Raw genomic sequence first — 10,289 nt, forward strand, 5'->3', positions numbered from 1 at the left:
TTAAGGTGAGTTCATACCCCTACATTTTCATGTTTTCTCAAGTTTTTAGGGGGGGAATATGTGACATCCCCGAAATCACGGCCAGAAAAGACCGGTTTGTTTATGCTTTATAAAAATCAGAGTACTTCATTTTATAAAAATGTTGCGGAATTTGTTCCCAGAAAAACATGGTAAATACGTTATTAAAACATTTTCGAAGAAACGTATTTGTTTCATTTTAAAACGTTTGGGATGTCATCGTTAATACAGAAACATAAGCATAAACAGAACTTACAATTATTTACACTAGTGATCTACATCTCTTTAAATCTCTTTGTGTAATGTGACTTCATATCAACACCTGTGATATAAATAAACTGAGTGGGTCAGGTTGGGAAACCTGGTGAGTACATAGGGTTTTCAACCCACAATAATATAATTATTATTGTTAAACATCAAACAATCAACCCAATTACCCATTCCCGTTATCCTCACATTACGTCCCTAAAACATCTAACACAAGGGACCTAGTCAAAGGACTATCATTGGGATGGAGTATACCTGGTGAGCACACAGTTCACACAGTTCGAATAAACACCTACAGGTTGCGAGCCTGCTAGTGTTCCACTGGACTGTCTAGAATAGTCCGTGGTTGTCATCTATACTCCGCTAGATGACTAGATCATCAAGAACAGCTATAACGAGGCCTCTCATTATTTTATTTTGTCACACAGCAACTATTATATCTACCCGTGTTTTACCCCGCACATTATGTAGATATAAAATACTTATACAGTTTGAATCACTGAAAACATGTATAAAACGTTCTTCCAATATAGATAGCAAGTATACAGATAATATACACACACAACACGTAAAATACTTCATATCTATGTGTAAGCTGAAAGTAACTATGCACTCACCTGAGTAGGTGGTGACTCAGCACTCGGACAGCGCTTCGATACTCTCAAAACGATATTCCTTCGATAAAACCTAGTACCGATACCACTAGGGTTTAGTTTAACGATAACCGCGACAAATTAATTAGTCTGACTATTATTAACCGTTAATAACGCTCAATATAACTCATAATAATAGCTCAAATAATTATTTTAAGGACCTAATAACATTCCTATAATTATTTGAAAGCTATATAAAAAATTGCGTAAGCGTAGCACACTTACAGCGAATTTTATCGAAAACCGGGACTTAATTGGAGCGGCGTTTCAAAACCGAAAAACTCCTTTTTCTCGGGACTCCGGGAGCCTCGGGGCTTCCCTAGGGTGCTAAGGGGTTTTTTCTAGGGTTTAGGGGGGTTTAGATGAGCTAGAGAGAGAAACTAGTGAGAGAAAGAAGTGGATTTGGAGTGAAAAACTCGGAATGGCTTGCATGCTATTTATAGCCCCAGCAGCCTCGGACTACGCGGCGCGTCCAGCAGCTACGCTGGGCGTAATCTCGGATTGGGTCGCCAGCTCGCACTAGCTGGCTCGCACTTCGGAAGAGGATAAGGACCGAGGGTACGCTAGGCGTACCGAACTCCGACGCGGGGCGTAAAGCGAAGCGAGGCGACGTGGCGAGATCCGAAGGGCGCTCTGTTGATCGACGATGGACGGCTGCGATGAGGCCACGTCATCTATCTCACATCAGATTTCGCAAATTGCATGCCCATCTTTAAAAATTCATAACTTTCGCATACGAGCTCCGTTTTCGACGTTCTTTATATCCACGTGAAGGTGGGAACGTACTCTACAACTTTCGTTTAGACTTCGTTGGCTAATTTTGGCTCGATTTTAATTTTTATATTATCAACGGGCCGGGACACGATTGGTCCGTTAAATCCTCATAACTTCTTCATCCGACATCCGTTTTCGCCCATCTTTTTCTCGTTACGCTACTCTCAACGAGATCTTCGATTCTCGTTTAGGTCGTGTCAGCTAAAAACTGCTCGATCTAATATTCGAATTTCGGGCTGTACACTGCTAGTCTGAAACTTCGAAAAATCATAACTTCTTCATACGAAGTCAGATTTGGGCGTTCTTTTTATCGATGTTCTTATTTTAACCTATTCTACGACTTCCGTTTAGATCGCTAAGGCTAAATCTCGCTCTATTGTAAATTCACTATTTACGCTTTCCGGTATCGTGCCGGTTCTGTCGCGAAACTTCGACGGGTCATAACTTCTTCGTTATAACTCGGATTTCGGCGTTCCTTATATGTACGGAAACCTTGTGACATACTCTAAAACTTGGTTAAGATTATTTATTCTAGATAATCTTTTGTCGAAAAGTCATTTTCGACCCCTATTGCCTCTAAATTGACTAGCCCGGATTCGCGGGCGTTACAGAATACAAGTTAAAACACTAAGAACATAACTACATTTTTCTAACAGCTTTCATCAGAAAAGTTCAACTCCATTCACGGACTGTTTTGGACATCTTAAACATTTTTGTTTTCAAAACTGTTTTAGGTGCATGTAGTTCCACTCCTTAGCTTTAAAATGACTACTTGCACATCTCCATACGATTTTTCTACAATTTATGGTGATTTTTACAAAACTGCCTATCATTTCAAACATCAATCCGGACCAGTCTGTGATTATGGACTTTTTCACATAAGTAAGAAGTCATTAAAAATTATAATAAAAATTATGAACAAACTAGACTCATTTTCCAAACTCTCAGAAGTTACAAAACTTGATTTGGACATTTTATGATTTTTCTACAATTTTTCCAATAACAGTTACAGAAAATGTTATTAACAGAAAAACACTATAAATTTCATTTCACCTTGTAACATGTTGAGCAAGGTATACATCATTATGTGATTATGTGTGGTTGCAATATATGACAATTTTGTATTCTTATATAGACATACATCAGAAAACAAATGGATTTACATCTCCACAAGTATGGTAAATATATAAATGATATTACAAGGCTATACCCATTAAAATATAAACATTGGTAAATTATGACAAGTAAGGCCTATGCTCACTACCCACACAAATAATTGATAAACTATAATAGGTATAGTTTAGGGTTATTTATATAACAAACACATTATTAAAGGTTTTACACATACAAAAGAGTTATTGCCACTATGGACAATTATGATAAACTATAATAAGTATAGTTAAGCCATTATACCCCCACAAACGAACACGCTAGTTATAATCGGTATAGTTATGGTAAATATATATTACAAACAAAGTGATAAACTATAATAGGTATAGTTTATGTTTCATCTACCCTAGGAACTTAATTACAAGAAAGGAATTCACCATCACCACCACTTTTGATAAGCTATAATATGCATAGTTCAGGTTCACTAATCACTAATACTCTCCGGTGAACTATGATATGTATAGGTTATATTCACCATCACCATCACTTTTGATAAGCTATAATATGCATAGTTCAGGTTCACTAATCACTAATACTCTCCGGTGAACTATGATATGTATAGGTTATATTCACCATCACCATCACTTTTGATAAGCTATAATATGCATAGTTCAGGTTCACTAATCACTAATACTCTCCGGTGAACTATGATATGTAGAGGTTATATTCACATTAAATTTTCGCATTGTTAGACTTCAACTATAATCGTTGAGCGTATATGCTTGAGTCATACAAGAATTTAGTCTGGATTGGCTTAGAATTGGTGGTGCCCGCCTCATCTCCTGTTCCTCGTTGGGTTGTGGACCTAGGGCAGACCCACTACATTCAACGTTTTATCTAACTTAAATCTTATATAACTTATATACGCTGGACGATTATAGGGGAAATCTACGGGTCAATCTAGGGTTCATCAACACATCATATAGGAATATTCTGTTTACACTTAACTAAGAAAATATTGGATTTTCTGGAGATCAAACTCTATCGATTTTAAAAAGGAAAACGGTTTCTACTCCAAACAAAACTCTTATGAACTCACCAACTTAATTGTTGACACTCTTTCAAAACTACTTGTATTCTCAGGAAATCAGTGAAACAGGAAAACTTCAGCGCTTTGAGGATGGGACGTTAAACCGTCAACAATTTATTTTTGTCATCATATTGTAATTGATTTTGAAACATGTAAACATATACTTTGGTGTAACTTTTTCAATTATATTTATGATGGTTGTATTTACTTTGAGCACTATTATACACGTTGTTGTGATACTGTACATGAAGTCCTCCACCCCTGGACGTTTCCGCCATCCTTGGTTTGGGGGTGTGACACATTTCCTGTTAACAGTTAACATGAACAAATGGTGTAGGCGCGTAGCTGAACAAATGGTGATGGTGTACATGTACAGATTGCATAACAATAAACCTAAAATCAGAGACCAATTTAATCAGAAAAATAGATAAGACTTCATCAAATTACTAACTCAATTGGATCCCGTGAGTGCATGAGTGCATGTTATAGTTACACAATACACATCCAAAAATCAGAAAACATTACCAAATACTAACCAATGTCGGATCCAAATAGTATACCTAATGACTAATGTATGAAACACTATATAGCATCAGAAGGACGAAGGTTACACATCTAGAGAATCAGAGACAGTTGTTTAGGACGTTCACGATTGCAGAGGTTGAGGAGGCTGGGATGGTTGGCAAGTGTAGGGACGGTTGGTTTCGGGGAATAATCGATGGAGGAGAGGTGAGGGACAAGGGTGGACGCCAGAAGAAGGATGCTAGGACATGGAAACTTACACCTAATTCCCGAGTTTTAGCAAAGAAAATGTTAAGTATTGAAGAATGAATGTTGAATTGTGTGTTTATTACAGAGGAGGCTAGCCCTTTTTATAGACAGCATACAACACGGAAATGGAGAGATTACAGGAGGTATATATGGTAAATCTATATGATTGATATATACATATGTTGAATGATACACTTCCTATCTATGGAGGTTGTGTGTCGCTTATACACCCCCGCAAGATGGAGGATCCATCGGAGACTCCGATCTTGGACCTGTTGTTGAGAAACAGACCCTTTGCCAAAGGCTTGGTGAGCATATCTGCAAGTTGATCTTGGGAGTGAACATGGAAGATTCGAAGAAGCCCAGCTGATACTTGTTCTCATACAAAGTGGTAGTCTAGAGCAATGTGCTTCATTCGGGAGTGGTAGACCGGATTTGCACATAGATGCGTAGCACCTGTGTTATCACAAAATAGAGTTGGTGTGTGTTGACTGTAGACACCTAGTTCTTGAAGGAGATTCTTCATCCACATGAGCTCAGCAGACGCATTAGCTAAGGCTTTGTATTCAGCTTCAGTGGAGGAGCGGGATACTGATTTTTGACGAGTGGATTTCCATGAGACAATGTTGGTACCCAAATAGAGAACATAAGCTGTAGTTGACCGACCGGCATCATTGACCCCACCCCAATTAGAATCAGAGAAGGCTGAGAGGGTGAGAGGAGAGTTTCGTTTGAGAAATAGACCATGATGAATATTGCCTTTTAGGTACCGTAGCACACGCTTTAAGGCTTGGAAGTGGGTCTGTCTAGGAGCATGCATAAACTGAGAGAGTTTGTTGACAGCAAAGGATATATCTGGTCGGGTGAAGGCAAGATATTGAAGGGAGCCAACAAGTTTACGATAGGGAGTGGCATCTATAGATGTAGAGGGATCATTTAGATACAATGGTTCTGTGGTGCTAAGAGGTGTGAGAACATCCTTAGCACCATCCATGTGGAATTGCTGGAGAATGTCTTGGATGTGACGGTGTTGGGAGAGAAATAGGCCAGTAGGGGTAGGAATGACTTCAACACCAAGAAAATGATGAAGCATGCCTAGATCTTTGACACTGAACTTGGTGCTCAGGGCTTGAGTAAAGTGATTTAGGAATTTTGTATCGTTTCCCGTGAGAATGATGTCGTCAACATAAACTAGGAAGTAGCATGGGATATTGTTATGTTGATAGATGAAGAGAGATGCATCGGCGAGAGACTTGCGGAATCCAAATTGAAGTAGGAAGGTTGTGAGTTCTATGTACCAAGCACGCGAAGCTTGTTTTAGGCCATAGAGAGATTTTTTGAGTTTACAGAGATGATTAGGAAATTTGGGGTCGATGTATCCAGGTGGTTGAGTCATGAAGACGTCTTCATGAAGTGTCCCATGAAGAAAGGCATTGTTGACATCTAGTTGTTGTAACTACCAATTGTTGGATAGAGAAATGGAAAGAATGTTACGAATGGTGACTGGTTTGGTGACCGGACTAAAGGTGTCAAAGTAGTCTTTTCCATATTGTTGAAGGAAGCCTTTAGCTACGAGACGCGCTTTGTATTTGTAAATAGAACCATCGGGATTCCGTTTGATACGAAATATCCATTTACAGCCAATAGGATTATGAGAGTGCGGGGGGACAAGTTCCCAAGTCTGATTTTGAATGAGTGCGTTGAATTTTGTATCCATGGCATTTCTCCATTTTGGGTCTTTAAGAGCTTGAGTTGAAGTAGTGGGTTCAAGTGTTGATGGTAAAGGGTGAAGGGTGGTGGTGTTAATGAGGTTTAGATTGACATATTTGGAATTTGGTTTGCGGTGGCGGTGAGGACGGAGGTTGTATGGAGATGGATGTGGGGAGGGGGGTCAGCAGCATGTGGTGAAGGGGGGGTCTGGTGTGGGAGGATCTGATGAGGGGGTCTCTGGTGAGGGTGAAGTTGGGGAGGGTGTTGGTACTGTGCTGGATGGACTAGTATGTAATGAAGATGAGTGTGAGGGATTAAGATGATGTATGAATGTTTGGGATGAAAAGCTAGTGGAGGGGGGATGTTGGGTAGTTGATGGTGGAGGTGAAGGAGTAGAGGATGGTTGGGAAACCGAGATGGTAGATATGAAGGAGTCTGCTGTTGGTAGGTTAGTGGTGTCTACAAGTTCTGATATGGAGGGAAATTCATGTTCGACGAACTCAACATGTCGGGAATGGTATAGGCGTTGTGTAGTTGGATCATAACACTTGTAGGCTGATTTGGCGTCAGAGTAGCCAAGGAAAAGGCACTTGGCTGATCGTGGATGGAGTTTGGAGGCAGCATAGGGTCGCAACCATGGAAAGCATAGGCAGCCAAATGGTTTGAGTTTGGTATAGGTGGGTGCTGTGTTGTAGAGTTTGGTGTATGGGGAGTGAGAATCAAGAATTTTAGTGGGAAGGCGATTTATTAAGTGGACTGCTGTTTCAAAGGCATGAGTCCAGAATGAGAGAGGCAATTTTGTGTGGTGAAGGAGAGAGAGACCGGTTTCAACTATGTGTCGATGACGTCTTTCAGCGACACCGTTTTGTTCCGGTGTATGTGGAGGAGTAGTGAAGTGAGAAATACCATTTTGTTGAAGGTATGAGCGAAGACCTATGTATTCTCCACCATTGTCTGAGAAGAGTGACACAAGAGGGGTATGAAAATATTTTTCGACTAGTGTTTTAAACTGGGGAAAGAGTACCGCAACGTCTGACTTGTGTTTCATGGGATACAACCAAGTGTATTTCGAGTAGAAATCAACAAATATAACATAGTAAGTGTATCCATCGTTGGAAGTTTGAACTGGTCCCCAAACATCAGAGTATATGAGTTCTAGAGGTTTGGATACATGAAAGGAGTTTGCACCAAAAGGCTGCTTATGACTTTTATTAAGAGAACATGCATCACAATGAAATAGAGTACTGGACATTTTATTGTAAGAAATGCCTAAAGTATTAAGTAAATTCTTGAGAACTTTGATAGATGGATGACCAAAAGTGTGATGCCAGTAGAGAAGTGATCTGGTGGAAGTTGTAGTGGAGTTTATTTGTGACAAATAACGAAGAGAAGTGATGGCAGCATATTAAACATCATTTACGTTCATTCCCCGCATGATTGGCGCCCCCGTGCGAAGATCCTTGACCAAGAAATGATGGAAAAAAATTCAACCGAAACATTGTTAGATTTACAAAGTTTTGCCACAGAGATAAGATTGTTTCGTAATTGGGGAACAAAGAGAACATTTTGTAATTGTAAGGATCGAGATTGAGTTGAAATTGAGGATTGACCGGAGTGGGAGATGGGTAGAGTAGTACCATTACCAAGGACAATTTCCTCAGGCCCTCCATAGTCTGATAGAGTGTGCAACGAGTACCGGTCGGATGCTATGTGATGGGATGCACCACTGTCAAACATCCAATGTGGAGTTGTTGAAGTTGGAGCAGCTACTGAGTGGTTTATGGTTGGAGACGGCTGGGATGTCTGGGCAATAGTGATGTTGTTTTCTTTGAGAAACCTAGCCAATTTTCTGCATTCTTTTGTTTTGTGACCTGCAATAGAGCAATATTGACAAAACAGGTAGTTACGATTATTGTGGAAATGGGGCCTAGTGTTTGATGATCTGAGGTTTCGTGGCCCAAAGGTGTTGGGTCGTGCATTAGTGCGTGAGTCACGTCCAGGGGTTTGAGCAGATGTCTTGTGGGTATAGTTTACTGTAGCGATTGTGGGTGTTGCGACTTGTTCCTGGAGAGATCTTTCATAGTCAATTAGTTTTGCAAATAAATCTGAGAAGGTAAGCGGTGTGTCTCGCACTTTGAGGGCAGCGGTGATGTGCTTGTAATCCCCACCTAATTGAGTGAGGATATGCACAATTAGGTCTTCTTCAGTGACTAGTGACTGGGCTAGGGCTAGTTCATCTGAAATAGCTTTCATCTCATGAAGGAATTCTGCCATGGATTTAGAACCTTTAGGGTTCTGCACAAGTTTTGATTTCAGAGAGATGATGCGAGATCGGGAGACACTTGCATAACTCTCAGTGAGACATTTGAAGGCTTCACTGGATGTCTCTGCAGAGGATACGATTGGTTGAATGGTTTTAGAACAGCTACCAAGGAGTGCACCAAGTAAGATTTGATCTTGGCGATACCATTGTTGATACAGAGGATTTGGTTTGTTGTCGAGTTTTTCTGGTGGTGTCTCTGGTACATCTTTGACAAATTTTTCAAGATCAAGCCCGATGAGAGTGGAGAGGACCTGTTTTCTCCAAACAGGGAAATTGGCTGGAGTAAGTTTGATGGGAAAGTGTGTATGGGTGGTAATTTCGACAATGGTGGTCATGGTTAGGGATTTTGGTGAGGATTGCCTTAATTTAGGATCGTGAAGGCTCAGAGGAGCGTGAGAAGCTCTGATACCATGTTAAGTATTGAAGAATGAATGTTGAATTGTGTGTTTATTACAGAGGAGGCTAGCCCTTTTTATAGACAGCATACAACAGGGAAATGGAGAGATTACAGGAGGTATATATGGTAAATCTATATGATTGATATATACATATGCTGAATGATACACTTCCTATCTATGGAGGTTGTGTGTTGCTTATAGAAAATACATGAAGAGAAAAGAAAGTAAGGAGAAAAAAGATAAGAAAGGAAATAAAAAAAATTGTCTTTTGCGTTCCCGATTTGGAGAGAATTGGAAGGAAAATTAAAAATTTTGCTTTTTCTCTCTAAATCCTTCCAAATCGAAAGGAATGTGATCATTCCATTTTCTTCTACTTTCTTCCACTTCCTTCACTTCATTCCTTTAATGAAACTCGGGAACATAAATTTGTTTTATTTTCTTCTCACTTCGACCAATTTCCTTTCTTTTCTCTTGTTAAGTTCAAATCAGGAACAAGGTGTTAAAGAAGCAATTTTGATTTTTAGTTTACTGTGAAAAGTACGTATCCTGCTTCTCCGAAAATGAAATTTGAAAAGGAAAGGGTTTTTCTGAAAATATTTTTATTATATAAATAATATTTGTAACACCAGTCAAAATTAGGTCAAAAATAATTCCCATAAATATAAAAAACACATATTATAATCAATTTACTTTAATCTTTAATGAAATGTTCATTCAAAAGTACAAGTCTATACGATTCCAAAAATATATAGAACATCTAAATCTGACTTCGCATGAAAAAGTTATGATACATAGTAACACTATAGCCTCTATAACAATATGAATTTAAAATAGACTTAGAATTAGTTATTGGAGTCTAAATGAAAGTTGTAGTACTTGGAAATACCTACGAGTGGATATAAAGAACGTAAAAACGGAGCTCGTATGCAAACGTTATGATCTTCCAAAGATGTAGCTGTCTAAGGCCATCACACGTGGCAGAAACCCTAGCCACCTTGGTTCACGACGTGAACATTAAGTTCACGACGTGAAAGTAGTCCAGACACTAATCGAGGCCAAAAAACACATGGTAAGGCTACATGATGACTTATGGAAGTTCACGACGTGACCATAGGTATGTCACGGCGTGAATGGGCCCAGAACAACCTATAAATAGCAAGTTTGACCCTTTCTTT

The sequence above is a fragment of the Lactuca serriola genome, chromosome 4, assembly GCF_051521515.1.
Source record: "Lactuca serriola cultivar US96UC23 chromosome 4, Lser_US96UC23_V15, whole genome shotgun sequence".
Taxonomy (NCBI): Eukaryota; Viridiplantae; Streptophyta; class Magnoliopsida; order Asterales; family Asteraceae; genus Lactuca; species Lactuca serriola.